The 17,958-nt window shown below is 42.5% G+C and overlaps 1 pseudogene; it reads left to right on the forward strand.

Annotated features, from left to right (window-relative positions):
• The first annotated feature begins 1,237 nt into the window (after positions 1–1,237).
• Positions 1,238–15,376, forward strand: LOC127629304 (uncharacterized; annotated as a pseudogene).
• The last annotated feature ends 2,582 nt before the right edge of the window (positions 15,377–17,958 follow it).

Here is a 17,958-nt window from a genome sequence, read left to right on the forward strand (position 1 = left end):
ATCTCTATGCCTTCACTAAAATACCAGAAAAAACGTCTAGGTTACTATTGTAACCTCCGTTCCCTGATGGAGGGAATGAGACGTTGTGTTGAAGCGACACTAGGGGTCTCTCTTGAGAGCCTCACGCATCTCTGAACTTGAGAAAAGGCCAATGAGAAATTGGCAGACAGAATTTGCATGTCCCGCCCATAGACATACAGGTACAAAAGGGAGGGAAATGCATCTGTCCATTCAGGATTTTGCCTGAGGAGCCAAAAATGAGGTTCGGCCTTAACAGTGGCTTGGTTCAGCGACGTGGCCGGGAGGAAACAACGTCTCAATTCCTCCATCAGGGAACGGAATTGTAACCTAGACGTTCCCCGTCTGTCACTCACTTAGACGTTGTGTCGAAGAAGCGACACTAGGGGTCCAATTTTAATCCCGCCATGCGCTGAACCTTGTACGTGCGCTGCTGACACCAGTGCGGGCAGGCAGTTGCGTGCCAAAACGACAGGCCTTAGAGATAGAGACGTGGAAGTACCTGTCCTACAGGTCTACTGCTGCAAACCAATCTTGAAGCTGGACGCAATTTAAGATGTGTCTTTGCGTGAGTATTTTGAATGGGAGTTTGTGCAAGGCCCAGTTGAAATCTCACAAGTCCAAGATCGGTCGTAAGCCGCCGCCTTTCTTAGGTACGATGAACCAAGGGCTGTAGAGATCCTTCTTTATCTCGGCTGGAGGGACAGTGGCTGTGAGCGGCGCCCTAGCCCGGGAACCAATCGTCTAGCTGTGGGGGGTGTGCATGTGATCGCAACACAGGCACACGAGGCAGCTCATTTAAGATTATCTACTCTTCATTTGCTGAACACGTACATGCACGCACATACAAAAACACACACTTACAGTATACAGTATATAAAATGAATCTGTAATATGTGTAAAATGAATGACAGATTAACACAAGAGAGGGAGAATAATGCTACTAAATAATAAGGTTATAAAGGTGTTCTAGAGAGATTATCTGCTTAACAAATCTGCTTCTTTAATTACATTTAACTGATTATTCTTGATTTAGAACCATTCTACATTGAACAGACCATAAACAGTCTAGGGGGGAATTTACTAATTGACTAACCTTGTGGGCTGGTTCTGAGCACTGTAAAGCAGAGAATCTGACACTCATCTGTGGTAATATCATGATGTAAATTGCACCAGGCAATTCTTGTGAATGAAGCCTAATTTATGTCTCAGTATTGATATGAAGAGCTTCAGTCAGGATCTCTCGTCATTGATGAGCTGTCCACACATGTCTGATAAAATGCAGATTGAGATTAACAGGTGTGTGTCTCACACTCTAAAGTGGCTGTGATCTGCATCAGGTAATATGTTTATATTAATGGAAGAGAATGGATGACTGTTGCCAGTGCATAGGAATATAGAACAATACGGTATTTAAAACACTAGAATTATCGGGGTCCTACCTGATGCCATGCAAAGGGCAGACGTGTGAGAGACCACTCTGCGCACTTTTGCTAATCTTTTTAATTATTTTCATGATATAATCCGGTGAAATTCGATACACCCAGCTACACATTTGCTGTTTGAGGTAAACATGGCAAAGAAGTCAAAATTCAGGCTCTGGAGACATTAAAAGACACTTACATGTTCAAGATGAAAGCCCTGATAGCCCTGTGGTCCGGGGACTTGATTTGGATGGCAAAACGGTGGGAGGAATTCAGCGTCAACTGTCCAACATGTTGGTGATGCTGACAAAGGTAGTTGCTGACTGGGTGGATCTTGTTGTAATACATCAATCAATTACGGCGATGGAAAAAAAAATGGTTTCAAGAGTTGGTTACAAGAGTGGCAGATGTTGAGAGATGGGTCGATAATCTTCTGTGTATTACTCCCTGTTAGTTCAGAGTACGGGGGATGGAGCTTCGTCTTCTCTTAGGAGATTATGGGAGAAGGATCTAAACCTGGTATTGGAGGAGGGAGTGTGGGCTAAGATCCTAAAAATCCTCAAGTCTGCATTTAAAGATGCAAGGGTCCGTCTGATGCGATTTTAAAGGTGGGGTATGTGATTTGCAAAACGGCCGGCAGATTTTGAAAATACACAACTCTAAGGTCCTACCTTCTCTCCTCCAACGCTGGCCCTGACTCCACCCATTCGAAAAACATGGACGCGCAATCATGCACGAGCGAAAACTCAGATGCGCAGTGTTCTAGACTCACTAGTCAAACAGTGCATTCACCTGTCAGACAATTTTTCAGAGCAAATTGTTGACACAGCAGGAGGAGGGGTTCGCATACCACTCTTGAAAGGTGTAGAGCTCATTTTCTCATAACTGTAAAAAAAAAGAACATAGCCAGCCCTGGCGTCTGTACAGCGGTCTTCTATTCAAAACAGGATTCATAGAAATGTGGAACAACCCCACTAGCACTATAAAAGCTCTATTCTCCATACATAAATACAATCGCTTCCTGTTACTGGGTCACAAGCTTTGAGTATGCGCATCGAACGGGACACGCAGGCCAGGGTGGTGGGGGGAGGGGGGCATGGTACGACCGTTTGATTGACACATTTTCTGTCCAATGATTCTAGATGGTCTTGAAAATGATTGGCTGGAGTTTTTCGAGTCCTGCCCATTCCACAGATGATTAAATTGCTTAATTTTCATTTCAGTGCTTCTAATTTACAGCCAGTAAGTGGGTTAGGAATAGGATTTCAAGTTATTTTGAAAAATGGTCAAAAAAGAAAATCACATACCCCACCTTTAAGATTTTGCATCAGTTCCACTGGTCCCCCTCTATATTGTATAGGTTGGGTCTTAAATACAAACCCACCTGCTGGCGGTGCCAATCAGATGACATGGACACAGTACATGCATTTTGGGGAAGTGTAAAGATCCAAGAATTTTTATGCCACCCTTAGTCACAACGCGAAGGCTGAGGTTCATTCATCGACATCAATACAGACACTGACATCAACACCGACATCAACACTATAGAACTGAATAAAAAAAAGTATTTGAAAGAAAACATCAGTAACACATTGAGTTACATAAAAACACACATATGACTTTAGACTCTAAATAAACAGAAAATAAATCTACATACCACTTTTGCCTGCTTGTGAGCTAAGAGAGGGGTTTGTATCTTGAAGTTACAGATGGCTTATGCTTGTAGAGAAAAACACCTTAAACTTAGCAATGATAACATCATTAAATCTCTTCATGCAAATGCTAAAACGGGAAGTGATCTGTCCAGAATGCACAATGGGAATAAAATTAGAATCTTAGAAAGAATAAATTGTTCTCAAATAAATGACAGATGAGTGTAATATGAAAGTCAAAATATGAAAACAAATTAAACTAACCAAAGGTTACTGAAATAAATGAGTGTTTAAGCACACACATGCTATCTAGTGGACATAAACATCATAGACACAGAAAGCTTTGTGACTGCAACTACAATTTTGGTTGAGGGTTTTCAGAAATAAAAGTTAGCAGGAAAGACAGCAAAAATGAACCAAATGAGGCTTTGGGGATTTTTCCGAAAGAAGTCAGTGGGTAAGAATTCATATTTGTTTTTGTCCTTAAAGTCTGAAGATCATCATCTTGCTGGCTTTCACCCACAGTAGGCTAAACCTCAAGAGGTGCACTACCGATTGTCATTACATGTTGTAGCCTCTAGCCTCCTTGTTGGCGCATCCACATCTCACGCCGGAGACGTCGGTTCAAGTCCTGTTCGGAGTGTACTTTTCTTGTTTATTTGGTGTTGTTTTCGCTAAGGATAACCAATAAGCATTAACATAAAATGTATGTGTGACTTGTTTTGTGATATTAGTTTGTAGTAAATATACACTTTGATTTGATTAAATGGTTTTGTAGAGGGTAGCAAAGATGAGCTACAGACTGAGGAGCAGCAGCAGCAGCTGTGCCAGAATCAGGCATGGAAACTGGTAACAATTAATCAGTCACTTTACTTTAGAGAAAGTTAAAAGTGAAACATTGTTTATCCCAATGCTCCTAATGATCCAAATGAAAGGATTTTGACAGATGAACATTGATAATTATGTACAGTTCGATGCCATGGTGAGTCAATGAACTTAGACTAAAGTCATTCATGTATTGCTTTAACTTAGGATCTTATACATCATTTTGACTATTTATGTCAAAAAATATAAATTATTTATATTCAATATTTTTTTTAACCTCACTTTACTCACTATAATATAACTCTTTTGTGATGACTTTATGTTAATGTACATGAAAATTCAAGAATCATGAATTTTAGCATCTTAGGGCAATCCCACTGATCTGCTCTTCCCAATACATTTTCTTCAATGGTATTGGTCTACAATTTGAAATATGTAGCACTTGAATTAGTTTTTTAAAGCTGATTTGCAATAAGTTATGTGGTGTATCTGTTCTTTTGCATCACAGATGATTCAGGGAGGAGAGAGGATGTTGAGGATAGTAATAGAGTGGAAGATTTAGGAACTGTAGAAACAGGCCCAGCCAGAGCAAAACTCAAAGAATACCCTCTCACCAGCTTTGGACTACAGAGAAGTGGTTGCTAGTGTGAAAATAAAATGGTCTGGGCTAAGCCCCAGATGTCCTTCAATGCTGGAAATGCCTCTGCTGTTCTGAATCATTTATTCCCACTGTTTAACCTCATATTTAAAATTGAATGCACTGACAGTGACATGCCTATTGTTTTTACGATCCGCTTAAATGACTACTTTTCAGTGTGTTTGCCACAGTATTCAATCCTATACTCCATTTTGATTAAACTCCAGTACAATAGGTGGCGGCATGCATATAGTGTGCTGCCTGCCAGTATCCCACAGGAAAACATGAAGTTGAGCCAAATCCGCCTATAATATGCACACAGCTCGGCTGGCAGACTACGGGGCAGAAACCCCTTTAAAAGGTAAGATTAAACGTTAAAATGTGTTTAATTATCATGATAGTAAATGTTTTCTTTTCTATAATTTAAGAATAAATTATTTCGACAGATTGTGCGTCACGAGCTAGAAATATAACTTATCTTGCGCACTTCACCCGCAGCGTCTATAGCATATATATATATATATAATTATACAGTGTGACGTACTAAAAATCACTAAAATACGAGAACTACAACACACCTTAACCTACGATACCTAATTAACTACACGACGCAAACATTTACATTTAAATAATCAAATATAGCTACAAACCTCGTATAAACTAATTAATCTTATAAACAAACCTAACTTTACACTGAATAAAATACAAACCTTAACCTATAGTAAATATAACGTATCAAACTGTACAATATACATATAATATATGGTAACTATAACTTAACCTATAAACAAAACTTAACAAGATGACTAACTTGTATAACAATGAACTTCAAAATACACGCAATTTATATGAAAAAAGACGAAATCAATAGGAGCTTGTTTTCAACTAACAGACGTTAAGGCCGTTGTGTCAGTTGAAGTATCAAGCACGAGACGACATTCCAATGCATTCAAATCACTGATAGATCAGTGATTCAAATGTGTTTTATTCCCGCTCTCAATCAGGACCAAGAGTGCCGCACAAGCCCTCAAAAGTGAAGCCAAAACGTCTCGATCGCAACCCGGTGACTGGTCCTAGTATAGGTCATAAACCCCGCCTCCCCATGTTATTCAACGGGACGTGAGACCAACTAAACAATACAATTACACTTCACATATCTTTTTTCCAAAGATAGTTTCTGTCATTTACTGTAGTTTTTATCACGCTGATGTAATTTCAAGTGTTTGTTTTCAAAATAAGTTTGTTTTTAGTTAGTTATTTGATGCTATAAAAACGGTGCTGTGACATCATGATTGACAGCTGTGATTGACAGGTTCTCTGAGGGAAGTAGTCACTGAAGCACCAACAGACTTTTTTTCGGGATCTTCGGAGGACTGAGGAGATTGGAGCTTTAAATTTAATATCTAAATTTCTATAATTAATTATTTCACACCGTCAAAAGTGCAGGGGCGTGTCCTTGCGATTGATCCAGCGAGAGTGAGGGCGGGGCCTTGATTTCGCGGCTTTACTTCCTGCTCACTACTGCGCAGGTCTGGTCCCGAAATCGCAACTGCGCAGACTCAAGTCCCAAGTGTCAATATAGGGACACTGGCGGCTTCAGTTCTCAATGGAAAAGAGCGAAAGGTTACGTTTGTAATCTTTAATCGCACACTGTGCTCGTAAATAATTTTTCCAGTTCGCACATATCTATTTTTAGGGGCAAATGCGAGTGAAATACTCGCACTGTAGAGCCCTGTGTCGTCCATCTTTTTTTACAGTCTATGGTCGACACCTGTCACTACTCAGGACCATGATAATACATATGATAACAACGAGAAATGCTTTCATCTTTCCTGTTTCAACACAACTTGTTTCCTTCATACTAGACGGGCATAATTTGATAACATGTGTACATAACCATGAAATGTCATAAGTGATATCTGCCTATTGGTTTAGTTTTGCTGAATGTTTTCTATGGGTTTCCGTTTAAAGGGAGGCTTGTTGCTATTTACTCCAGACTCTCAGGCTGACTATGAAACGTCCTGTTTGGGAAGATACAGTGAGTCAAAATAAATACTTTTTCAACCATATAACATTTTCTATGTGGGCAATTTTCCTGGTTACAATGTTTGAATAATTATAATTAAATATTATTAAGGTAATATAATGTCCTCTTTTTCAGCCAGCCGTGATTTCTAAATTTGCAAAAATTATTTGATTCGGCTTTGTTTTCATTATAATGTGCTTATAGTCTAATACTTCATTATGTGTGCGCATACTGGCATTGCTTTAACCACTCTCTGTAACTCCTGCCTTGTAATTGTAAAAAGCTTGCAGCAACTATTAGACAGCCATTAGCCAACTCTCAGACATGCAAAGCACTGTTGTGTACAGCATCAAACAGTTACTTGACAATAGCACCATATGTCAGCTGTCCTGGCCTTAAACAATACACAAAGAATGCCCATTATATGCCATGGCCATATTTCTAAATTCATGTTATAACATTGCTTCATGGACATTCAAATGTGAAAATGATGGTAGAAGGTACACTCATGGCATCTAATATTTTAATCATTAAAAAACATTCAAAAGAATGTAGGAGAACATTTTAAATGTGGGAAGAGTGAAACCAGTTTTATTAATATATATAATAAAATTATTAGTGTTAAAAATTATCAACTCCCTCATCATATAATTCCAACACATTATTTCTTTGTTGAAAAGTGTGTGGTCTCCACTTCTTTAGCTTTACCCTGTTCTGTAGATGAAAACAGTCGGCTGAATGACATTCTCAGAATGTTCTACACTTTTTTCAAAAATACAAACTATCAAAACTATTTTTCCAATGCTGAGTTCACTTTCAGAAAATGAGCTATTGAACATTTTAAAACATTTAAATATTTTAAATCTAAACCTCTTTATACCTCGGATCCAGGGCTGGACTGGGAAGAGAAAGGGGCCTGGGATTTTACATAGCAACTGGCCCAAAAGTTGTTGAAAGTGTGTCGGCCAACCGGGAAAATGCCTGGTATGCCAGATTACCAGTCCAACCCTGCTCTGATCGCATTTACTGCTTCTTCAGAAAATATAAATTTGCATTTTGAAGCTAAAATACATTTGAGATGATAATCAAGTTGGTCGTTAAAAGTTGCAGGAGAAATATGCGGGACATAATGCAGTTGTGATGGTGATGCTTTTGATTAGATGATTGTCCAAAATATTGAATATCAGGAATGTATCATATATGTAAACCGGAATATAACACTGTATATATATTTTTTAATTTAATAGATGTGCACACAGTATATACACATCGATTGATGGTCCTTATACTGAGACAGAAAGTTTCCCCCACTACTTGGTGCAGGTTGCCAGCTTGAACAGGGCCATGATGATTCACTTTCGGGTCAGAACCGGTGCCAACCTGCGTTATGCGCAACATCAGGACCAATATTACAATAGTCCTATCAGAAGGGCAACCATTCCCTTTTGATTGCAATTCCTCATCTTCTGATTGCATTTATTTGTGAAATTAAAATGACAGTAAGCTGCTAATTTTAATGAATTGTCTCAATAATCTCCCCATTTTACCAAAACTTAGGAGGAAAAAAATGAGGGACATCTGAGAGGCGAATTGGCGATAACACACATTTCTGAATGGAAACGGCTTCAGGGCAGATTTCTTTTGCGCTAAACCAAAACTTATGCGACAAAGTGTTTTTTTAGGCATGACGTCATCACGCACACCCCTTTTATCGATAAAATACCATTTGAATGGAAACGGGCAGAAGGCAGCAAATGTTGCAATTGTATTTTTCGCATTTTCACTTTGTCGATAACAAAATAGCGTGAAAGATGGATGGAAACTAGGCTAGTGATCGATAGTTAAAATGCATGCCATGTTATAGACACACAGAATCTAGTAAGCAGAAGTATGAAATTTACCTTCATATGTTTCTTCAAATTAGAGGCAGAATTAATGCTGATATCTGGCTTGAGCAAGATAAGCTCACCTGACACAATCATGCAATTGGACTTTTACACTGCGAAAATCCCTTCCAGGTGAAGCCGTGATGTTCGGGTGTTGAACTGTGCTTGAGGAATTCTCCACAGTTGGCGCTGATCTACAGCTGCTGTTCATGTTTTTTAAAATGCCCAGACAACAAATTAGGTCTTGCCGACGTTGGGGCGCGTGTGCCTGCCTGACATAAAGTGCCTCGGTGAGATATCTTATGGAGATCGGTAGCTAATCGGCAAGATATTGGGAAGATGGTGGCATTAGAATGATCGCCGACCGTGAGCCAACGTAAACCCGAAATAATTATTATGACCTATGCGGCGCGATCCTACTAGAGCGAGGAAAGCATTCGGTCGCCTTGCTCTCCCATTGACAACACTGGAACCGCTGATTTTCGGCTGCATCGCTGGAAACGCCACAGCATTTATGTGATGTGTAATCATAAAATTTCTTCCCTAACAATTTGACAAGAGTTGAGAAGTAGGCAACGAGCTCACTTGCATGCGAGACTCCGTGGCTGCGCAGTCTGCAGCCACTTCCTTATTTTTGAGTTGGCAGGTTTTATAACAAAAAATAGTTTAAATTGAAAGTAAGTGATTGTTTATGTGTAGGGTGTATTTCATACACAATCTGACAACCTGGAAAATGTCAGTCTAACAGAAAAAAAGAATGGATCAGTGATTTTAAAATTAAGTTTGATGGTCATGCAAATTAGGCTACAGGAAGAAATACAGGTTTTCCGGGAGAAATAACAAAATAGGACACCGGGAGATGACCTTGAAAAAATAAATTTTTACTTTGTTTTTGCAAAAGCAGCATCATTTATTTTAACACTCAACAAATCACACATAGAAAACTACAACAACAAAAAAACAAATTTCCTCCAAAATATTTAATCAAGAAAAATCAGTCCAATCAATTATTTTACTTTAAGATGCTTGCTCGCCCTGCCTTTGCCGCCCCCCCATTCCTGTCCCTGCTCAGCCGCAGTCAGTTTCTCACAGTCATCTCTACATCTGCCTCAGTGGAATTTTGTTGGGCAGGATTTCTTAACACAGCACCTAAACAAAACAAAAAAAAAAATAGAGCAACGGGGGAAAAAATAAGACAGTAGCACAAAAGTCTATATCTTTGTTTGATTGTTTCTATAAAAACAATTCAGAAAAGTCAGAGCATTTTACGAAAAAAAAAAAGACATTTGGTTGAGAATAGTGTGAGTATAGTATATAAATATCGAGAACAACTGATATAAATACAGACACCACATATGGGTTGAATAGTGACAGAATGTTGCTTCAACACATTGTAGGACTTACTCAGGAGTACCCGATGAATAGGCCGTGATTTAAGGCCTGTCTTCTGACCCCTACCGCACCAGTTCAGCTGAGTTGAAAGATTCTGGTCAAATATTTTAGTGCAGACTCTCCAAACTGTTTCCTTTAAATTCTTGCCACCAGACAATGACAGTTTAGTTATCTGTGAAGTAAAAGACAAATTTGACTAATCCCATTTCACAACCTGCTGTATTACATTGTCTTTGAAGCACCGCTCTCCCATGTAGTGTTGCACGGTGCACATACTTCAAAAGTATCACGATTCTCGGAAATTAAAACATCACAATTCCTAAATGTATTAGTATCGATACTTCTAAGAATGACCGCGTTCCAGATTTGCAAGAGACGTATTTCCATTACATTACATTACAATGCCACTCACCGCGGAGCCGAAGAGACCGGTCGGAGAGAGCGGTGCGTTGAGGAACGTGGAGCGCTCTGCTTCTCCCATGTCGGCTAGTGTTAGCCATAAGTGTCTCTCGGTCACAGTCAGCGAGGCCATGCACTTCCCTAGAGCTTGGGCTGCAGCTTTGGTAGCGTGAAGGGCGAGGTCTGTCGGCCAGTAGATCAGTAACAGCCTCTGGGTGCCTGCCTTTCTCATCCCACTCCCGAAGAAGGTCTGCTTGTAGGATCTGTAAAACGGCCATTGAGTGCAGAGCAGATGCGGCTTGGCCGGCGGCGGAATAGGCGCGGCCAACATAGGCGGAAGTCGCTCTGCAGGCCTTAGACGGGAGCACAGGCTTGGAACGCCATCTCGCGGAGGGCGGACAAAGGTGTGCTGCTACCGAGTCCTCGACCGGGGGGATGGAGGAGTAGTCTCTCTCAGTGGCGCCGTCCACTGACACGAGAGAGGTGGAGACGTGGGAACGGGTCCTGGCTGAAAAAGGAGCGTTCCACGACTTTGCAAGCTCCGTATGTAATTCCGGCAGGAAGGGAGCGGCCCGGGCCGCGGGTGTAGAGCGGCGATGGCTTTGAAGAAAGCAGCCGTCGAGTCTGTTGGGTGCCTGCTCAGGGGGCGGTGACCACTCGAGCCCGAGGCGGTCGACGGCCTGTGTGAGGAGGCGTGTTAACTCCTCTTCGACTCCGGCGCGGGTCCTGCTGGATTCCTGGGCCAAGGAGGAGGCTTGGGAGCCAGACCACTCCTTGCTGTCCGAAGCCATGATGGAACAGCGGCCCTTATCCTCCGCCTCGTCATCCGAGATGGCAGCAACTGCGCGTCCCGGGGGGGCGGGGAGGGTGAAAGCGATGCTCGAGGGAGAGGCTCCGGCGAGGCAGTCGCTTCAACCACAGTTTCCGGCAGCCTTTGTGAGCGGCGCTTCTTCCTGCGCGGCTGAAGGTAAGGCGGCGCGGCGGTTTCTGCTTTGAGCGCTTCGAGTCGAGCCCGCAGGGTAGCTCCTCGCAGAAATCGCATCCGCCCTCAGTGAGGGCGAGCTCTGCGTGCCCCAGTCCCAGGCAGGGAGCGCAGATGATGTGGCGGTCTCCTGTGCTGGGAAGGGCACGACATGAGGCGCAAGTGGAGCGAGGCATCTTGAAAAAGACGCTCGTACTCTTTTGTGAATAGTTCGTGAGAACTAGCTTGCTGAATAAAAGGATACGTCGTCGGATGGCGTAGCTCGCAGGATGGCTGAAGGTGGCTGAGACGGCCGGCTTCTTCTAGCGCTGTCTACGCTTGTTTGATGCCCCTCGAACGGCGACGCGGCTTCCAGGTCAGCGATGCGAAGAGCTTCGCTGAAGAGATGAAAATCAGGGTTCCAGCCTACGAACTACGCTTATATGCACTCTAGTCACGCCCATTTTGGCGGGCTTTGATGCAGTGAGCGCTGGACGCCTCTCATTGGATGCGAGTTCGCCCAAGCTCGTCTATAGGCTGCAGCAGTTGCCACAGAGCAACCTATGAGCTCGCTAGCTAGCCCGCTCAAGGTCTGCAGCTGCCGCACTGCGTTGACAATGGATACAAAAATTAAGGATAATTTTTTGGCTTCAATATCTCAGAAAAGATGAATCTTTCCCGTAGCGTAAGCTAGCTTACGCAATACGAGAGAACCTCTCGTAAGAGAACTGATGTGTGTCATCTTCAGCTATAGAGCGAGAAGAGGGGAACATGCACCGTTTGCGGTTTTCAGTCATTCTCTCTCTTTTTTTTTTTTTTTTTATAAATATATATATATAATATTTTCTAAACAGAAGAGAAAAATAGAACAACGTTCACTGCACACTGCCTAACTGATTCTCTCCTAACAGTGGAAAAAAGTTTTGACAAGGTGTGTGAAACACACATAAAAAAAAGTTTTACACCGATAAAAAAAGCTTTGTACGAAGATTTTTATCCCTGAGAGAATAAGCAAGCAAGGTAAAATAATAAATACAAAAAAATCGCGTGTACCCTACTTACAGTTCCCACAGTTTCAGATTTGTGCACCTGAATTTAAACTAGGATAACATTTGCACGTAAATATTAGCGGTAAAAAAAAACCAGCTTGAACTGCGCTAGTGTTGTATTTAACAAAAGGCTTAACTGAATTAAAAGTTATATTTTTTGTAATATTTTTCATATATGGAAAAGAGAGTGATAGCTGTTTAAGCAACAGAGAAATGTGGAGAACTTGTTCAAATCTTAACTAGTGTTACGAGGGTGTCTTTCATTATCAAACAGAAACACCATAGATATTCTTTATGAATATATATGAATATATACTTTCTGATGAGAAACAGGTGCACTTTGTTGTTTTGATACATCACTCAGTTCTGTTAGTTGATCTTTGAGTCTACTACCTATGTAAGTCAGAAAATGAATATGCATATATTAATGCAGATAGGTTGCAAGACTATTATCCACTGCCGGTGTACAACATCTTGGACCTCCCTATTGTTTGCTTGCGTCACTCAGTGTGTTCTTCATTCTAGGTACGGATGTCGAATTCAGGAAATTCAGAGAGTGCTACCTGAATTGAACTATGAGAGGTTGATGGTAATCGTTGAACACCTGTCATCAGTGGTTGGAGTTACAAAGAAAGAGGACCTTGCCTTTATTGAGAGGGATGTCTTCCAGCATCATTTAACACCAATACAGTGCCGTGAAGTCATCAAGGCCTTCAAACATAGAGGTGAGAGAAAATACATCTAAAGCAATGTAAAATGTTGAAGGTATTTCTCCAAATAAATCTTGATGTAGCTTAATGTAGACTTTAAAATTACAGTAGAGAAAGGACAAAGTAATCTGGGCACAAATTAATATTGTGAAACTGCTCAAAGCACAACAGCCAGAAAAACAACCACTGACGTTATATTGTTTACAAAAGAAAAGAAGATTTGAGAATCACTAATAAAGCAAATTAAAATTATCTTATCTGTAAACTACATTCTGTAAATACATTTTTTTTTTTTTGTAAATATCTGTTAATGTATTCCTTTTCTTTAAAGAACTGAATGGTAGAGTTGACACTGATGTCAACTGCGTGTCGGATGAAAAGACAGTGCCCTTCTCATCCTTGGACACAGAACTGACAGATGGGCGTGCCCACCTAACACCTCCTTGTACACAATCCCAAAATCCTGCATTATCATTGACAAAAACACAGAACTCATGGATCAGTCAATTCGAGATTCCTTGGGACAAGATGCCTGCTTCACTCTCACAGGTAATATTAAGAGGTCTAACCTTGCAGACAGGAGAGCCACTGTGAGAACACTGGTGGCTGCCATGCAGAAACACTGTCCAAATCCCAACAAGTCTGCCTGTGTAGAGATAGCGATAGTGATTGTGGCAAAATGCCCTTTGACTTTTGCAGACACAACTGAGGAAGGTGAACAGTTGGGAATAGGTTATTATTCACTTGTTAATCAGCTTAAAACAAGAGTTGAACATGTCAACCGTAACAATGTAAGTGAGAGAATACGGAGACTAAGGACAATGACAGAAACTAGTGATGGTAGAACTACCACCAAAACAGTACGGTGCAAAGTAGACAGCTATGGCTGTACAAACTAGCAGCCAAAATGTCTCCCAGCAGGAGAGACAGTTGACTCTTTAGAAGACAGAAGAAAAAATATGGCAGCCATATATCAGTCTACTGGACCCAAAGCTGCGGACATGCCAGATATAGACAATTCAATGAGTTTGACGTACATTTATCTGTCACATGATAAACAGCTGACCTCCCCCAGTATGAATTCTATTGAAGAACAATGGCCTTTCCTCTTTACAAAAAGAGGACTCTTTGCCCATTTCAAAACTCTCACAGGTATTGATATCTGTGATCGGGTAGGAGAGGCTCTTCAAACCAAGGGGAAGAGGATCATATATTTCTTCCAAAGACAGACTCAGAACAGAGACATTCAGGGTCTTCTACGGGACATTGAGAGCGACACAACAGCCATGCAGCAGAGCCGGACCGGTATAGCAGCTGTGCATCTTTTGATGAAGGACGCCATCTTCATTTTGGCAAATGTAAGTAGGCAAATAATCTTTTAAATTACATGAAACATGTTTTAGTCATTTTTAGGCTATATTTTAAACATGTTATAATCACAGGCTTTTTGTTTGTTTGTTTGTTTTAAAGACAACTGCAACAAAGCCATCCATTGAGAAAGACATGAGCCTGCCAGCCACACTGAGACTGATTATGCTTGGTAAATGAAGACTTGCTTATTATTTTGAGAAAGGATAATGTTTTCCATTTGGGGTATGCCTTTTTAAAAGTGTTTAATTTGTACTTGTTGTTTTTCAGGGAAAACATTTATTTCTTCAACAAATTGGAATGTGAGCATTGATGGAAAGGTGGCCTAAGTTTTGGAGGAGCACCTGGGTTTTGCAGATGCTTTATCTGTATTCTTTGGATGCTTCTATGTTTTCAACATCGCACAGGAGCCTGTCTGTGCGATATTGGAACTCATACAAAGGTAAGTACCTCTCTTTGTTTATCTACATTTTACTGTTAAGTTTATCACACATGTTTAGTTGTTATTTTAACTGAATCATAAAAATATACTTTTTCACTACTTTGTTACTGTAACTATCAATTTTTACCTTCTGGAATATAGCACCTATACAGTCTTGATCACCAAACCATGGCGCACACTGTCATATCACAATGCGGACGGACCATGTGACCATGGTTCGGTGATTAGAGTGCATCTAATGTGACTGTCATTTCACAACAATATTTACTCAAAAAATAAGAATGTTTAGCATCCGAGTCATTTTTCACAAAATATAATTAATACATTAATAGACAGTTAATATATGAAACCTAATATTGATTATGTATTAAATGTGTTTTCCATTATTTTTATTTTTTTCCCCCATTCATTTTCTGTTGCCTAAAGATTCTTTGTGAGGATAAATCAAGAGGATGGAACAAAATGCACCGCAAAAACCGGAGTGAGTCTTAAGACAGGAGAAATGGTGAAGAGGAAGACGACAATCATCAACAACAGACTGTCATCCTTCGCAGCTAACAGAATTTGAGTGGAGTAACTTGGATTAGGTAAGACCACTGATATTGCTATGCCTAAACATTCTATTGACTTAATTTTTAAGTTATTTATTTAGACTTGGGAAAATGTCCTTATTAAAAATGAGAGCGAGTTCTGTTCATCTTCATTACAGTAAATAATATCAGATCAGCTGATGGACAAGACATCTCAACATATGTATTGCAAATGTCAAAATGTTTATTCTGAATACAGATTTACACATCGTAAGGTCTGTGCATACAACTTAATTCGCCTTGTACAGTTATTCACTGTGCTTATGTAATTGTTATGTGTTAGATAATATTGTTTTATCAGTACAGTAACAATGTATATGATTCAACAGTGTTTTAAACATTGGTAAAATTAACATTTAATATAAAAATAACAGCTAAAGGGTTAGTTCACCCCAAAATGATAATTATTCCATAATTTACTCAAAGCCATCCTAGTTATATATTACTTACTTCTTTCAGCTAAACACAATCTGAGTTATATTAAAAAATATCCTGGCTCTTCCAAGCTTTATAATGGTAGTGAATGGTACCTTAGATTTTGAAGCCCAAAAAAGTGCATCCATCCATAATAGAAGTAATCCATATGGCTCCAGGGGATTAATATTGGCCTTCTGAAGTGATGTGTTTTTGTAAGAAAACTATAATCACTGTCTTCCTGTGTGTGTTACGTATGCAGGCGAGGAGTGAGGATCTAGGTGCAGCTCTTTATTAAATAAACAAGAAAACACGGAATAAATCAAAAAACAGGGAACAAACAAAACATCCATGAGGGGATAACAACACTAGAAATAACCACGGCAAATCAAAACACAGGGAACAAACAAACATCCACGAGGGGATAACAAAATGTAAACACTAGAAATAACCACGGCAGGAACACAGTCAAAGACACCATAACATACATTTGACATTCATCAAAGCAGTGTAACATACAACGATCGACAAGGACTGGAGAAACAGCAGGGTTTAAATACACAGGAGACATGATGATAACAAACGACAATCAGGTGAGAACAATGACACAGGGCTGGCAGTGATTAGGGCCGGGAATTGTGGGAAGTGTAATTTTAGACAAAAACTGGTGAAACACAGGGCAGAGTACAAGGGAATCGTGACATAAACCCCTGGAGGCAGAGCCGAGGGAGGCTCAGGAGACGGAGCCGTGGGGGGCTCAGGAGGTGGAGCCGAGGGAGGCTCAGGAGGCGGAACTGAGGAAGGCTCTGGAGACGGAGCTGAGGAAGGCTCTGGAGGCTCAAGAGGCGGAGCCGAGGGAGGCTCAGGTGGCGGAGCCGCGGAAGGTTCCGGAGGCGGAGCCGAGGGTGATTCAGGAGACGGAGCCGTGGGAGGCGGTACCATGGGAGGCTCAGGAGGCGGAGCTGAGGGAGGTGGCGCAGTAGGAGGCTCTAGAGGCGGAGACCTGGAAGTCTCTGGAGGCGGGGCCGAGGGAGGTGGCGCCGTAGGAGGCTCTAGAGGTGGAGCCGTGGAAGGCTCGGGAGGCGGAGCTGAGGGAGGTGGCGCCGTAGGAGGCTCTAGAGGCGGAGCCATGGAAGGAAGAGCCGTGGAAGGCTCTGGAGGCGGAGCCGTGAAAGGCTCTGGAGGCGGAGCCGTAGGAAGCTCTGGAGGCGCAGCCGTAGGAGGCTCTGGAGGCGCAGCCGTAGGAGGCTAGGGAGGCGGAGCTGGGGAAGGCTCGGGAGGTGGAGCCGTGGAAGGCGGAGCCGGGGAAGGCTCAGGAGGCGGAGCTGTGGAAGGCAGATCCGTGGAAGGCTTGGGAGGCGGAGCCGTAGGAGGCTCGGGAGGCGCAACCGTAGGAGGCTCGGGAGGTGGAGCCCTGAATGGTTCTGGAGGCGGAGCTGTAGGAGGCTCGGGAGGCGGAGTCCTGGGAGGCTCAGGAATTGAAGCCATGGGAGTCTTGAGGGGCGGACCCGAGGAAGGCTTGTGGGGCGGAGCCCCGGGAGGCAGAGCCATGGAAGGCTCCAGAGGCGGAGCCCTAGAAGGCTCGGGTGGCTCGAGAGGCGGAGCCCTGGAAGGCTCGGGAGGTGCTGACTCTGGGACGGTCATGGTTACAGGTGCTGGCTCTGGGACGGTCGAGGCTACTGGCGCTGGCTCTGGGACAGTCGAGGCTACTGGTGCTGGGACGGTCGAGGCTACAGGCACTGGCTCACTGATGGTAGAGGCTACAGGCGCTGGCTCACTGATGGTAGAGGCTACATGCGCTGGCTCACTGACGGTCGAGGCTACAGGCGCTGGCTCACTGACGGTCGAGGCGCTGGCTCACTGACGTTCGAGGCTACAGGCGTTGGCTCACTGACGTTCGAGGCTACAGGCACTGGTTCACTGACGTTCGAGGCTACAGGCACTGGCTCACTGACCGTGGCAGGCGTGAACTGGGGAGCGGAAGCCTTTCCTTTCCTCCTCCTCCTGCTCCTCTGGGCGGACGAAGTTGGCAGCGCTGGCTCGTTGGCCAAGACAGGCGGGGGCGTTGGTTCGCTGGCCATGGCAGGCGTGGAGAGCCCAGGGGCGGGAGCCGGGATCGAGAGAGGTGGTTCCCAGCCAGCGAGTTCCTCCACGACGAGACTCAC

The sequence above is a fragment of the Xyrauchen texanus genome, chromosome 35, assembly GCF_025860055.1.
Source record: "Xyrauchen texanus isolate HMW12.3.18 chromosome 35, RBS_HiC_50CHRs, whole genome shotgun sequence".
In the NCBI taxonomy this organism is placed as follows: Eukaryota; Metazoa; Chordata; class Actinopteri; order Cypriniformes; family Catostomidae; genus Xyrauchen; species Xyrauchen texanus.